The 15,966-nt window shown below is 37.2% G+C and overlaps 1 protein-coding gene across 1 annotated transcript in view; it reads right to left on the bottom strand.

Moving 5' to 3' along the window:
- Positions 1-15,966, bottom strand: part of NWD2 (NACHT and WD repeat domain containing 2) — a 208,527-nt gene that overhangs the window by 75,741 nt on the left and 116,820 nt on the right. The gene's annotated exons all lie outside the window — the stretch shown is intronic.

The following is a 15,966-nucleotide window of genomic DNA, read 5'->3' as shown; positions in this document are numbered from 1 at the left end:
CGCAGCCCTTGAATTTGTACTGATTGAGCTTTGACAACCCTTTTAGAAAGCTGTACATATACAGCAATGAACAGCTGCCTGGTGTCCTTCTTGATACTGGTCTGGATATTTAGGCAAAGGGTGGGTAATGGTAATGAGGTTAGAATGAAGCATCTCTTATCAAGTGGCAAGGAAAATATTTAGAGAGAGAGTAGTTATGACCATGAACCTCACAGTCAGTCTGCCTGGCTTGAAATCCTAGATGTTCCTTATCTGCAAAATGGGACTAATATTAGCACCTACCTTATTAGTGCTGTTGTGAGGTTACATGAATTACTATATGCAAAATGCAGAATAGCACCTGACACATGCATAATGCAAAGTAAATGTTTGCTATTATTGTCCACAGTTTGTGAATCTTATTTTAACTCCATATATCTTAAAAATAGCTGAATTTCCTCCTTGACTTAGTCTTGATTTTAGCATTGTGAATTTTCTTTGCGTTCTGTCTTCACAGTTCAATATGAAGCTGGGAGAAGCAATACTGCATAAGGACAGTCAGAGGGCATTCATAATATAAGTCTGTATCCTTTAATTTCTTTCTCCCCAAGGATTAGAGAGATAATAGCTTTTATAGGAGACTAACAAAAATGAACTAATAATTCCTACAAATGAACAGAGCTTTCTATGCTGCACAGCACACTGGCATGTAGGTGTGACTTAAGATACGCGGCAGTAGATCTGGGAACCAAAGGGAAAGAATGACAAACATGGATTGGAACTGGGAGAAGGATGGAAGTCAGGAATGCTATCCTTTGACCTTGATATATATATGAAAACAAATCATATTAAAACGTTGAGTTACTAGTAGCGGCCAATATTCCAAATGGAATTTGAGACCCGTTGGTCCAGATAACTTGTAGTTTGAAATGAACATATCTGCATTCAGGGAAAACAAAAGCTGAGTGAAGACAAATTGAAAAGCAACAGTATAGAGTAATTAATATGTAAATTCTAGCCCCAGACTACCTGGGTTCATGCCTTACATCGCTCCTTACAATACTAGCTGCGTGTCCTGGCAAGAATCAGAAATCTTTTATTCTTTTTCAGTTATTACCTCATTTGTACCATGGTTATAACAACAGTAACTTTCTCATAAATTACGAGGAAGAATAAATGAATGAATCCACATAAAGTACTCAGAATACAGCTTAATTATTCCATTTATGTTTTATATATTTATATAGATCCTTAACTCACCAAGTATAAGAAGTCAGCCATTCAAAAAATAAGTGTGTTTAGTTTTAATATAGTGTTGAGGTAGAGACAAGTAAAATGAAATGCAAATAAAAAGGTACTTAAATGTACAATAATTATTCAAAAAAATTGATTTTATCTAACAATGATTTAAAGATTCCATCATAGCATATTTTCAACATACTATATAAAAATGATACTGATTGCCTTATTTAAATACACCATATTTGAAGAAACAGAAATGACTTCTTGATCTCCTAAAATTTATTTGCATTCCCTTTTTCACACTTTAGGAGTGTTTATACCATGAATACAGCTCTGCTTCACTCTAGAAAAAAATGTTAAAATATAAAAAGTTTGCCATTGTAAAGTTCATTTCTTGCATTAGAAAACTTTTAGGGAAAAGCGTTCTGCACTGCAGGGCAAAATTAGATAGAACCTGAATACATATTTTAACATTTTCTCCAGGGGAATAAAAAATGTAGAAGATGTTAAGTTCAGTCCATTGGTCTGTGATATCAAAAAAGAGAATTGGGTGAAGCACTTGGTTCCCTCAGGTAAATAAAAGCCAATTGTGTCAACAATAATTATTGATTACACATGATGACGTAAGAACAAGGAAGCCTCTTGCCTCAATTTCCTAAGACACTTCAACATATTTAATTCAAATAAGAGCAAAGTCATTTTCATATCACTGCTAAAAATTAGCAGGCACAGCTTTGTTTTCTGAACTTTACTAAAGAAACTGTTGAATAGTTTTAGCCATCTAGTAAAAGCAAATTAGAAAACTGGTTATGATTAATAAGATGTACTTACTGCTTAACATATTGAACCTCTGGCTGGGTATGGTGGCTCATGCCTGTAATCCCAGCACTTTGGGAGGCCAAGGAGGGCGGATCACCTGAGGTCAGGAGCTCGAGACCAGCCTGGCCAACATGGTGAACCCTGTCTCTACTAAAAATACAAAATTAGCTGGGCGTGGTGGTGCACACCTGTAGTCCCAGCTAGTCGGGAGGCGGAGGCAGGGGAATTGCATGAACACAGGAGAAGGAGATGGCAGTGAGCTGAGATCGCACCACTGCCCTCCAGCCTGGGCAACAGACTGAGACTGTCTCAAAAAAAAAAAAAAAAAAAAAAAAAAAAGAAAAAAAAAATTGAACTTCTTTGGCAAATAATTTGCCTTCTGTAAGTTTAACCTTCTGGTTTACTCCAGATTGGTTTAATGTGTGGGTGTATGTAAGCAGGTGTGGTGGTCTGTGTGGGGGTACCAAGCCCCTAGATGTGCTTATACTGTATAAGCTCCCACATTAAAGTCAGACTAAAAAGCCAACACCAACTAAATTTAGTCTGTAGGCTTGTTCTTTTCAGATAAGCAACAAAATGAGGCAAAATTAAGGCTAGCATTAATATTTTATAATCAATCTTTAGCCTCATCATTCCTCCTGTCTTGAAGAAATGAGGTACAGAGATAGATATGACAACTAATCTAGATTCTTTAAAAGCATATCTCATCTGATACATTTTGGAGAAAGCTGAGTCCAGTACTTCACTGAGACTGCTATAGGCAATAAAGATACAATTGCTTCCCTGCTGTTGGTTAATCAGGGTCACCTCCATATTTATAACTGATTCAAGCCGGAGACCAATTAATATCCATTTTCACAGGAACATCATTCAAACCCTCTTCCAAATGCTTACTCAGCTGCTTATTCCAAGGCTCAGTAAAAATCCACAAACATGCTCCCATTTTGGGGCAAGAAAATAATTTTACTCTTAAGGGAATGTACAGCGGTCAATCCATTTGTGTAAAGGGATAAATTTTAAGTTATATATAATATTGCTGGTGGCATATAAATATTCTAGTCCAGAAATATTGATCTTAAGTATAGGTTTGGAAATCCTTAAATACTCATTACTAAAAATACATATTTTTGTATAACAATAGGCAAGTGTAAATGCTGAACTAAGCAGAAATAAGCAGAAATTCCCTATTCTCCAGTCAAAATTAAACAGTTAAAACTATTATTTCTTCTATAATCAGAGATATCATGTGTAAACAAGATAAAAATAATATATTTAAGTTGTCTCAAATTATTTGGTTCAGATCTGCAGAACAGTTGTGCAGGTAGTTTCCCAAATGTGGCAAAACTGGAAAGGAGTGAGGAGCAGTAATAATCCTACAATTACATCTGCACATCCTGCACAGATGCTAAAGAACAGAACAGAAAGGAGTGAGGAACCTCTTGGTGCTTTGGGGGCTGCTATGTACAGCTGAGAATACAGAAAGGGCCATACAATGGAGAAGTCCCACAAGGCCATCCCATATCTGTGCATATTTCCAAACTGGGAAGAGAAGACCTGCTTTGACTGCCCACGTTCAGCACATTCTGTGCATATTTCCAAGCAGGGAAGAGAATCTTTGACCTCCAGTTTCGGTATTTTCTGTGTGCATTTGCAAGCTGGGAAGAGAATACCTACTTTGACCGCCCCCCGCCCCCCCACCTTTTGCATTTTCTTTGCATTTGACCTATTACATCACATATTTAGAAAATTACTCCTTCCTTGATTGTTTAAAGGAGGAGAGTGAAAACCAATGCAGGAAATGTTCATCGAATTTTGATGGTCCACACTGATTTTATGATTCAACTTGTTCTTTATTCACTCTTGGTTACCAATTTTACTCTCCTCCCATACCACCTAAGATGGAAAAGAATTATACAAAACCCTCATGTAAGCCAAATACCACATGTTCTCACTTATAAATGAGAGCTAAATAATGTGTATCCATGGACATAGAGACAGGGAAGTGGGGGAGAAGGGTGAGGGATGAGGAATTATTTAATGAGTACAGCGTACACTATTCAGGTGATGGTCACATTAAAATCCCAGACTTCACCATTAGGCAATATATCCATGTAACAAAACTGCACTTATATACCTTAAATTCATTAAAAGAAACCTCACACAGATTGTGAGAAACAGAAAATATTATTCATTCTGTGTGGTTAATACAGATTTTATTTCACCAAATAATTACCTTTCATAAATTTTGGATCATAAATTTCTCCATAACATGTGTTTCAGTGTGTATATTTAAGTATCTATAATGGTGTGATGGAAGGAAGAGCTAATAATCTGGGCATCAGCATAATCACCTTAGACTCATCCTTCTCCCTCAGCCCTCACTTAAACAGTCAACAACTTCTTACCAATTCTGTCGCTGAAGTATCTCTAATCTATGCCCACCTTTCTATTTCACCCCCTTAGCCCATCAGGGTATCTTTCACCTGGATCATGACATTAGCTAGGTTGCTAGTTAGGTCTCTTGTTTCTAGCCTCTTGAACTCACTGCCTTTAGTTACAAATCTCAACAGGATGTCCTCCTCACTGCTAACAAGCTTAAGCTGAAATTTAACTTAGAAGGTCTGGCCTCAAATTACATTTTTTGCCTCATGTTCCACAATGCCCTGTCACTAACCCTATATTCTACCTTCATCCAGGAACTGCTGGTCTCTGGACAATCAAGGTACCCTCACCTCTCCTGCCCTAGATTTAGAGATGGACAGCTCTTAGTCCTTCTAGCTCTTAGTGATTCCTTTTGTGACACACTGAATCAGAACAAACCAGTTTCTCCATTTGGCTTCCATAGTAGCTAACTAATATTATATTATCTCACTTATCAAACAGTATCATATTTAACCGCACACACACCTCTTTCTGTTTAAGTGGGTGCTTAAGAGGTCAAGGGTAGCATATGACTTACCATTAGCTCACATAACTTAGCACAGTCTTACACATGATAGGCACTATAGAAACTTGCTTGTTGTGTTTTATTGGACAACAATGTAAAATACACATTCCTAGAAGCATATTGAGACTTTAGGTTCACTGGATATAGCAGATCTGGACCTTGCATTGTAATTAGATGCTAGGTAAGTGCAAGGGGAGAAAAATTAAGAAATCTTTGTTTTTACAATTTGCATTTATGGCATTTTCAAGTGCAGGTTTTGGCAGCTTAGAGTTTCTCAGTCCAGGGAAATTAGATGAAAAAGTCCAAGTTTTGGCTGAAGCAATCTTACTAAAGCCTGCGGCAACACAGCTTCCTTCCCTACCAGAGAGAAGTATATCACACACTAGGCTAGTGATTATGTTATCTGAGTCATTCAACTGTATGTGAGAAAATGCCACCAAGAAAACTGGAACAGGACTTTATAGTTCAATCCCTCTACTTTGGTAGATAAAGAACAGACAGGGAGAAAAGGACTTGGGTTCTAGACTTCATTATAGCTTCCAGTTAAACCATTTAGGGTCTGCTGGTAGGAAGAATGTTTTTGGAATTGAAGAGACTTAGACTGAAATCCTGGCTCTTATCCCTTACTAGTTAGACATCAGGCAAATTGCAGAAATCACCTAAGTCTCAGCATCCTCACTGACAGAAATGGAGAAATAACGGCCCCATGGGTTGGTATGAGAAAAAGAGGAAACGTGCTCAACACAGTATCTACTGTATTTTACACATTCAGAAAATAAAAATTCCCTTCACTTCTTCGGGTTTCAATTTTACCTGTGTGTAATCAGGATTTTTTAACTATTTAGTTACTAGATTATCTTAAGGCTCTTCCCAGCTCTGAAATCCTATCATCCATTTATCCTTAGAGGAACAAATAGCACTGATAATTTGTAGAAGTGTTTTAAAAGCTGTTATACTCTGATGAACATTGCCCTTTTCTTCCAATTGCCTTGGGTCTAATTCTCCTTTTTTTTCTATCCTCTTGACAGACGGACACTTAAATAATTAATTTTCAAATTCTCATCTTTTCTAATTATATGAATTTCAAATTATGGATTTCTATTTTTTCTAAGCATTGAAAAAATAGAAATCCATAATTTGAAATCTGTATCATTAGCTAAATCCACAAGTTTTGACATAGTTTTCATGTTAGTGCAGTTCAAAATATTTTTAGATTTCCCTTGTGATTTTTCTACTTTGACCCATAGTTTATTTAGAACGGTGTTAACTTTCACATATTTAGACACGTTTAGTCATCTTTCAGTTATTTTTTAGTTTTTAATTCCACCGAGGTCGGAGCACAACCCTTTCAAATTTGTTGAGACTTGTGTTGTCATCATATGGATGGATCATCCTTTGCACTTTAGCAAATGTTCTGTGAATTGAAAAAAGGTATATTCTGCAGTTATTGAATGTGGCATTCTATAAATGTTAATTAGGTCATGTTATAAATCATGTTATTCAAATCTACATACTTCCGGATTTGTTTTCTACTTCTCTTAGATACTGAAAGATGTTTGTAAATATCTCCAATTATGACTGTAGATTTGTCTATTTCTCCTTTTAGTGAAGATTTTTATATTTTGAAGCCATGTTATTAGGTGCACACAAATATAGAAATATTACATTTTTCTGCTGAATTGAACCTTTTATCATTATGAAACATCCTACTTTATCTTAACTTAAAACCTACTATATGATATTGATGTAATTTTCTTTTGGTTAGTCTTTCCATGGCATATAGATCTATAGATATGATATAGATATAGATATATATACTTTTATCATTTGATTCTCAGCCGATTTATGCCCTTTCCTTTAAAGGGAACTCTTGCAAACCGCATACAGTTGAACCTGTATTTAATAGGAAGATTTAGATTATTTACAGTGAATAAAAATAGTTGTGTTATCTTTCTACTTGTTTCATCTATTCTTTAGTCTTCCTTTTAAAATTAGCCATATTTTCTTGATTCCTTGCATGTCTTGTAATTTTCATTGTATTCTGAACTTCATTTTTAAAATAATGGTTATTTAGGGGTTCCTTTCCTATGTTAGACTGATAGGGCAATGAGAGGCTTATCACATTCCCATTAGTAACCGAACTGGGCCGGGGCTCGGTTGCATTTTTAGATTCTGCTTACTTTGAATTAAAATGCCTCAAAGGCAACACCAGTTAGATGTTTGTGCTACATTCTAGTGGACTTTGTCTCCTGTACACCAAGATATTGGAGACTTTATTCTGCCTTTCCATCCCAGCTTCCTAACCTCCCATGTTGCTCAGTGCTCAGCAATTACCTCATGGAGAAAACTCCCAATGATTTTGGGGTTCCTCTATCTGTAAAGCCAGCTTACCAAAAAATGACTCATTTCCTTCTGGAAATTGAGTGTGTCTAATCACATTTGTCTCCACAGCCCTACTATCATTTTAAAAATATGATGTTTACATTTTACCTTTTTAAAAAGTTGTTGCTGGCCTACTTAGAAGTCCTTTGGACTACAGCTATAAAAGTGAACATTTTTCTTTACCAATTAAATTATAAAGAGACCGAGTACTCTCCCATTCACTTTTTCTCCATAATTCTTTTTATCATATAAAAATATGCTTTCTTACACCAACTAAGCTTAAGCTATAGAAATAGCTTATATGTTAGTAAAAGTTTACTGTGGAAATCCTTAATATATTAGCAATAATTATTTCAACGGCCCTCTTGGCTTTCACCAGACAATTAAATACTGTTGAGAAGAAAGCTAATTTTCCATGTTTGTCCATTCTAAAACTCTTTTGGTGATATCAAGTCACTAATTATTGAAACCTATTTCAGAGCTATGATAACTAGTTGATTTCAACTGGACAAACATTTTTATAAGTAAAGAAATATTTGTTTCTCTGGACTATATGAGCAAAATACCTGGAAAATCTGAGGCTTTAGATTTTTATTTAAATAAAATTTGTAAGAAAGATCTTTTTAAGCTAGATTGTTTAATTTAGATGACTTTCCAGTTCAAATTGATGACTGTTTTCTCATTTTAAAATACATTTTGGTTGGTAGAACTGTACTTATAAAGGTTAGAACTAAATGATACAAACCCCCCTGGCACTTTAAAATATGAATGAAAATTAAGTACTTATTTTATTTTTTCATGTGTGTATTTTGTTTTGTATACCTTAAATGATAAAGCAAACATACTGGAATATGGATAAATGTGAAATCTTTTCCAAAGCTAAGTGATTTAAAAAATACTGTAATTATTTCATATGATTTAAGAAATCTCATCATATAGTTTTCTTTTACTGAAAATTATTTAAAGAAACTAAACTGTAAGGAGACATAATTTAACCTGAAGGAGAGTGGTGAGAAGGTGAGAAGGAACTGACCTATATTGCTATAAGTTTGAGTGTCACTCAGTGATATACAAAAATAGAATGTTAGTCTTTGTCAATTACAGCTACAAACTTTGTCTTGTCTTTACTCTTCTGCCTAGTCAAAAAACAAACTTACTGAATAACAACAGATTTCACAGTTCAATCCTGTAAGTTGTCATATTTTTGGTTTAAAATATGGCCCAGTTCAAAATGTAGCTCTCTGGGCTTCTTTCTTCTTACTTTGTGCATACTGGGCTTAGGGTCCACTGCCAGGAGCTGCCTGTGGTGGGTATAAGCATGACCCATTCTCTGTTCCCTGCTAGCTGTGCCACTGATGGCAGTGTGTGTGTGTGTCTGTGTGTGTGTGTGTGTAAGTGGAGGCAGAAGTCTGCTCTGACATCTGCTTATACTCAAGCAACGATGGTGATATGCCCATTCTTTTGGTCTCTGCTGCTTCTTTACCCAATGCTGACAGATTGTGTTTGTTTATATATGTGTGTAATCTCACAGCCCCGATGAGGATGCTACATGAGTGTTGGTTCACTGAGAACTCAGGGAGTTGACAAAGCATACTGCAGGCAAGATTCCTTTTGCCTGCAGTATGGGAACACCCCTCTAAATGCGAAGCCACAGAAGAACCTCTTACCTGCCTCCATCGGTGGTAATTGGTGCTCCTCTCATCGCATGCGTGGTATCAGGCTTGGCTCTCCTAGGGTCACCTGCCAATGCTTCTCCCACAGCAAATTTCCACCTCATCCACACTACAGATTGAGGAACTGTAGTGAGATGCTATGAGCATCCTCCAGGGATGCCACACACATGGTGGAGTGGGGACGGATTCTCCAATACTGTAACTAAGCTTTTCAAACTCTAGTTGCTCAAGACAGCAGAGTGTAAGTTGTGTACTTTTGTTTGTTTGTTTTTGAGACAGAGTCTCGCTCTGTAGCCCAGGCTGGAATGCAGTGGTGTGATCTTGGCTCACTGCAACCTCTGCCTTCTGGATCCTGGTTCAAGCAATTCTCCTGCCTCAGCCTCCCGAGTAGCTGGGATTACAGGCATGCAACACCATGCCCAGCTAATTTTTTTTTGTATTTTTAGTAGAAAAGGGGGTTTCACCATGTTGGCCAGGCTGGTATTGAACCCCTGACCTCTTGATCCACCTGCCTCAGCCTCCCAAAGTGCTGGGATTACAGGCCTGAGCCACTGCGCCCGGCTGTCTGCTTTTTTATATATAATTTCAACTTGTATTTTAGATTCAGGGCAAACATGCGCAGGTTTGTTACCTGGCTGTATTGCATGATGCTGAGGTTTGGGATACGACTGATCCTATCACCCAGGTGCTCAGCATAGTACCCAATAGTTTTTCAACCCTTGCCCCCTCCCTCGTTCTCTGTGCCGCTGATGGCAGCATGTGTGTGTGGCTGAGTAGTCCCCAGTTTTTATTGTTGCCATCTTTATGTCCATGAGTACCCAATGTTTGGTTCCCACTTGTAAGTGAGAACATGTGGTATTTAGTTTTCTGTTCCTGAGTTAATTCACTTAGGAAAATGGCCTCCAGCTTCATCCATGTTGCTACAAAGAACATAATTTCTTGCTTTTCTATGGCTGTGTAGTATTCCATGGTGTTTATGTACCATATTTTCTTTATCCAATCCACTAGACATGGACACCTAGATTCTTTGCTATTGTGCTGTGATGAACATGTGAGTACATGTGTCTTTTTGGTAGAAAGACTTATTTTCTTTTGGATATATACCCAGTCGTGATATTGCTGAGTTGAATGGTAGTTCTAAGTTCTTTCAGAAATCTCCAAACTGCTTTTCACACAGTGGCTGAACTAATTTACATTTCCAGCAACAATGTATAATCATTCCCTTTTCCCTACAGCCTCACCAGCATCTGTTGTTTTTTGAGTTTTTAATAATAGTCATCCCTACTAGTGTGAGATGATATCTCATCGTGGTTTTGATTTGCATTCCTCTGATGATTAGTGTTGATAAGCATTTTTTCATATGTTTGTGGGCCACTTGTATGTCTTCTTTTGAGAAGTGTCTGTTCATATCTTTTGCCCATTTTTAATGGTCTTTTTTGCTCCTTCCATTGTTTAAGTTCCTTCCAGATTCTAGATATTAGACATTGGTCAGATGCATAGTTTTTGAACATTTTCTCCCATTCTGTACATTGTCTGTTCACTCTGCTGATAGTTTCTTTTGCTTCGCAGAAGCTCTTTAGTTTTATTAGGTACCACTTGTCAATTTTTGTTTTTGTTGCAGTTGTTTTTGAGGACTTGCTAATAAATTATTTCCCAAGGCCGATGTCCAGAATGATATTTCCTAGGTTTTCCTCTGGGATTACTACAGTTTGAGGTCTTACATTTAAACCTTTAATCCTCTTAATTTTTGTATATGGTGAAGGATAGGGGTCCAATTTCATTCTTCTCCACATGGCTAGACAGCTATCTCAATATAATTTATTAAACAGAAAATCTTTCCCCATTGCTTATTTGTGTCAACTTTGTCAAAGGTCAGATGGCTGTAGGTGTGCAGCTTTATTTCTGGGTTCTCCATTTTGTTCCATTTGTCTATGTGTCTGTTTTTGTACCAGCACCATGCTGTTTGGGTTACTGTAGCCTTATAGCATAGTTTGAAGTTCGGTAATGTGATGCCTCCAGCTTTGTTCTTTTTGGTTAGCATTGTTTTGGCTATTCACGCTCTTTTTTTGGTTCCATATAAATTTTAGAATAGTTTTTTCTAGTTCCATGAAAAATGACATTGGTAGTTTGATAGAAATAGCATTAAATATATAGATTGCTTTGGGCAGAATGAACACTTTAATGAATTGATTCTTCCAATCCAGAGCATGGAATGTTTTTCTACTTGTTTGCGTCATCTGTGATTTCTTTTGGCAGTGTTTTGTAGTTCTCCTTGTGGAGATCTTTCACTTCCTTGGTTAGATGTGGTCCTAGGTATTTTAATTTTTTTGTGGCTATTGTAAATAGAACTGCATTCTTGATTTGGCTTTCAGCTTGAACGTTATGGGTGTACAGAAATGTTACTTATTTTTGTACATAGATTTTGTATCCTGAAACTGAAGTTGTTTATCAGTTATGGGAGCCCTTTGGAAGAGTCTTTATGATTTCCGAGGTATAGAATCACATCATACATGGAGAGAGACAGTTTCACTTCTTCTTTTCCTATTTGGATGCCTTGTATTTCTTTCTCTTGCCTGATTTCTCTAGCTAGCACTTCCAGTACTGTGTTGAATAGGAGTGGTGAGAGTGGGTATTCTTATGTTGTTCCAGTCCTCAAGGGGAATGCTTCCAGTTCTTGCCCCTTCAGTATGATGTTGGCTGTGGGTTTGTCATAGATGGCTCTTATTATTTTGAGGTATATTCCTTCGATGCCTTGTTTACTGAGGGTTATCAAGAAGGAATGTTTATCAAGAAGGAATGTTTATCAAAAGCTTTTTCCATGTCTATGGAGATGATCATATGGTTTTTAACTCTGTTTATGTGGGTGTGTCACATTTATTGGTTTGCATATGTTGAACCAACCCTGCATCCCAGAAATTAAATCTACTTGATCCTGGTGACTTAACTTTTTGATGTGCTGTTGGATCTGGTTTGCTAGCATTTTGTTGAGGTTTCTTTGCATCTATGTTCATCAGGAATATTTGCCTGTAGTTTTCTTTTTTCATTGTGTTTTTGCCAGGTTTTGTCTTTTGCCAGGTATCAGGGTGATGCTGGTTTTTAAGAATGAGTTGGGGAGCAGTCCCTTCTCCTTAAGTTTTTGGAATAGTTTCACTACAATAGGTATCAGCTCTGCTTTGTATATCTGGTGAAATTTGTCTGTGAATGTATCTGGTTCTGGGCTTTTTTTTGGTTGGTAGGTTTATTACTGATTCAGTTTCGGACCTCAATATTTGTTGCTTAGGGTTTCAGTTTCTTCCTTGTTCAATATTGGGAGGTTGTGTTTCCAGGAATTTTTCCATTCCCTCTAGATTTTCTAGTTTGTGTGAATAGATGTGTTTATGATAGTCCCTGAGGATCTTTTGTATTTCTGTGGGATCGGTTATAATGTCACCTTTTATGTTTCTGATTGAAGTCACCTACTTCTATCAACTCTGCCAAGAGGCAGGCCTGTATTCAGGGTCCAGGATCAATGCTCAAAGTCCATAAGCAATTCTTTTGGGTACTCCACATTTGGAGGGATGACAAGAAGAAAACCCCCTCTTCCCTATAAATATGCACCATGGAGAAGGATGGGGATGAGATAATGAGATAATTAGCATCACATGACCTCTGCTCTCTCCAAAGGGCCATATTCCTCTCCCTCTACAAAAGGATTTTCTATGGACTAGGTAATGCGACAAGTAGGTGGGGGAGATTCTGTTGACCTTTCCACACTTTGCAAAGCCTGAAGCAATCTTTTACACCTAAAAGGTGAAGAAGATGATTTTGTTACTCAGCTGTGATTTGTCTCCCTGCTAGGGGCTGCCTTGGTCAGAATCCCTCCTTGGGATAGGTAAAGCCTTTAGTCAGTAAATGTCAGCAAATTCATATCTAGAAAAACAAAATATATATGTACCATATGTATTTTACAAATATTACATTTTATTAATGTACACATAAGAATGAATTAAAATCCTTTAACATTTGACCGAATGAAGCCTTGATACTTTTTACATTTAGATTATCAGCATTTTTAAAGGGAAAAATTATAATAGCACATAAATGCCTAATATAAATGAAACCTTTTTATTCTCATTTGAAAATAAATCACATTTTAAGTTATTTGGTCTAAAATTACTGGTTGTTAGCCTTTTATGGGTTTACAAAGAACTCATACATATATTATCACATTTGGTCCCCACAACAATCCTTTGAAATTGATTCAAAATTTACTTTTAGTTTATTGTTATTATTTTCCCATATTTATAGATGTGATCATTAAAGTACAATTAAGTTAGTGACTTGTTCCCTGAGAACCAGGGCTCTCGCTTGATTGTAAAATGAAAATTCTGGGCTCTTCCCACTGTACTTGCCTCTCTCTACACATGTATTCAAATGTTGTTCTTCTCAGTAAGATGATGTATGCTTTACAATGTTTCCCAAGCTAGTCCTCTGAGAGCAGGACCAGACACATGTCCAGGCCCCCTCACTCTAGCACCCTCATCTCTTCATGGACAAAAACATGTGTGTAAAACAGCTGTCTAGAATTACAGCACAGCTTGCATGTCAGTGGAACCTCGGGCCATTATCTAAATGACAACTTATAGGAAATGAAGTTGAAAAAGGCCAAGCACAAACAATACTGAAGACTAAGTTCCCTTTGGGCCTCAATTCCCTGGGTGTTTAAAAGGAAAGCTTCATCTGGTCCTTAATTTATTTGGATCTAACATAAAGGCTAAAGACTGTGAAGCCTTTGAAGATATAAAAACATTTTTTTTTTTTTCATTCAGCAGTGGTGAATTTCCTTGCCAAAGACTTCAGCATTAGGGGAAGTATTATGCTAAGCTCTGCATCCCACAGGGGTCATCATGACTTCTAGAAATATCCACAAGGGAGCACTGGGCGAGGAAACTGGAGCTTAAAAGTAACACACACATGCCAGTTGTCACCATAGTTACAACAGGAAAGGCCATAAGAGGTGTACTTTTTTTTTTTTTTCTATAAGCTGTGAGATATAAGCCTTGTGTGATTTAGGATCACTGGGGTGAATGATCCTAGCTCTATCTGCAGGGTTTTATTGTGGTTTCCCTGAGTTTAAACATGTAACAGGGGAGCAGAAGGAGGGATAAATGATTTGTTTATGCTCAATAAAGATGTTGCTGCTGTCCTATCAGCTAACCTTTGCTCTTATAACCTGCATAAACTTGCAAAGTCTTTATTTATTCTCCTAGCAGAAAATTATTGGAATTCAGAGTCATGTCTAATTTTAGTTAGCTTAGGGATGGCACTTGACAGGGTTATAAAAGGGGGAGAACATCTCTCTCATTCCTGAATTTCCGAGTCTGGATTACAGTAAAACTGTGGAGAGCACAGTAATTGAGATTTCCCAGGACACTCCCATAGTGGGTTATGCTTCCCAAATCTGGCTTTCTAAGCATAACGGAATCTGGCCTAACCTGTCTTCCAATATTTGAGTCTCTTCTATAGCACCCCTGTCAGAGTGGTTTGTGTTCTTCACTTTGATAAAAACTTTTTTTGGTGATGCATCATTACAGTTTGAGCCAGGTGATTTCATCTTCAGACAGCTGTGATAGATAATAATGATACAATAAGAAACAACGAACACTTTTTAATGGATAACTATGTGTGAAATACTATAAAAGTGCCTGTAATTTCATTTGATTCTCAGAATGACCCGATGAGGTAGATAACTATTATTATCACTTCCATTTTACAGACAAAAAACTAAGGCTCAGAATAGCGGAGCAACTCCTGCAGTGCCACACAGCTATGAAATATCAGGTCAGAACCCAGGGATACCGGATCCAAAACCTGAGAGAAAGCTATATATCCTTTAACTTCTTCACCCAAATCTGAAATCTGCTTCCTAGTTCTATCCTCCGATGACCCACAGAAAAGAATCTCTTCTGCTACTTGCTCTTCAGATATTTAACACAACTTTCAGGACTTTTTTTGCATTCCCTTCAGGCCACAGGACACTGTTTTTAGGTGTTCGTTCCCCCAACCCCCCAAACCATGTATTTTTCTCATTTGGCTTACTGCAGTAGCTCTCTAAAGGTCTGCCTGCTCTGTTCCCTATTCTTCACCCAGAAGCCAAGGCCATGCTTAAAATACAAGTCAAATCACTTCATTCCTCTACTCAGAACACTTCTGCAGTTTTTCCTGTCACTCAGGGTAAAACCTTAAGCCAACTTGAAGATTATAGAATTGTCTTACTGAAATTACCTTTCCAAAATCGATGGTTCCCAATTATGCTGAGCCATAACAATAGTCTTCTTACTCTTAAAAATAAAAATAGTCTCTTATACATAAAAGATGACAAGGCCCCATGATATGTTCCCCACATCCCATGCCCTCTCCCTGAACATGCCAACCCCTCTTCCCGGAATACCTGACTTGGAATATCCACACCTGGTTCTTTCCTGCCACTCTTTCCATCTCCCCTTCAGAGTCACCTTAACAGTGACACCTTCTCTGACTGCTTTATCTTAAGTAGCAAATCTCTCCCCTCTCTGGTACTCTCTCTTTTCTTTCATTTCTCTATTTTTCTCCATAGCACTTATCACCAACTGACTTACTGTTTATCTTACTTATTTGGTTTTTGCCTGCCCTCTCCCCCTTCCACCCACATTAGAATGTAAACTCCGGGAAAGCAAAAAATTTTATCTTCTTAGTTCAATTCTAAGGTTGAATCATAAAGAACTGGCCCACAAAATAACAATTTCGTATGGGTCAACCTACCATACCCCCAGCGCTTAAGAGCAGCCCTTGGCACACAGTAGCACTCAAGTAGGTAGTGAGTAAACAACTTATCTATATATGGAATACTACAAATATTATATGATACAGCCTTTAGACACTTTGCTAGCCTAGGTAAGAAATTTA

Source organism: Pongo abelii, chromosome 3 (assembly GCF_028885655.2).
Source record: "Pongo abelii isolate AG06213 chromosome 3, NHGRI_mPonAbe1-v2.0_pri, whole genome shotgun sequence".
Lineage (NCBI taxonomy): Eukaryota > Metazoa > Chordata > Mammalia > Primates > Hominidae > Pongo > Pongo abelii.
The sequence above is the reverse complement of the archived record's forward strand: the minus strand, read 5'-3'. Positions and strand labels throughout refer to the sequence as shown.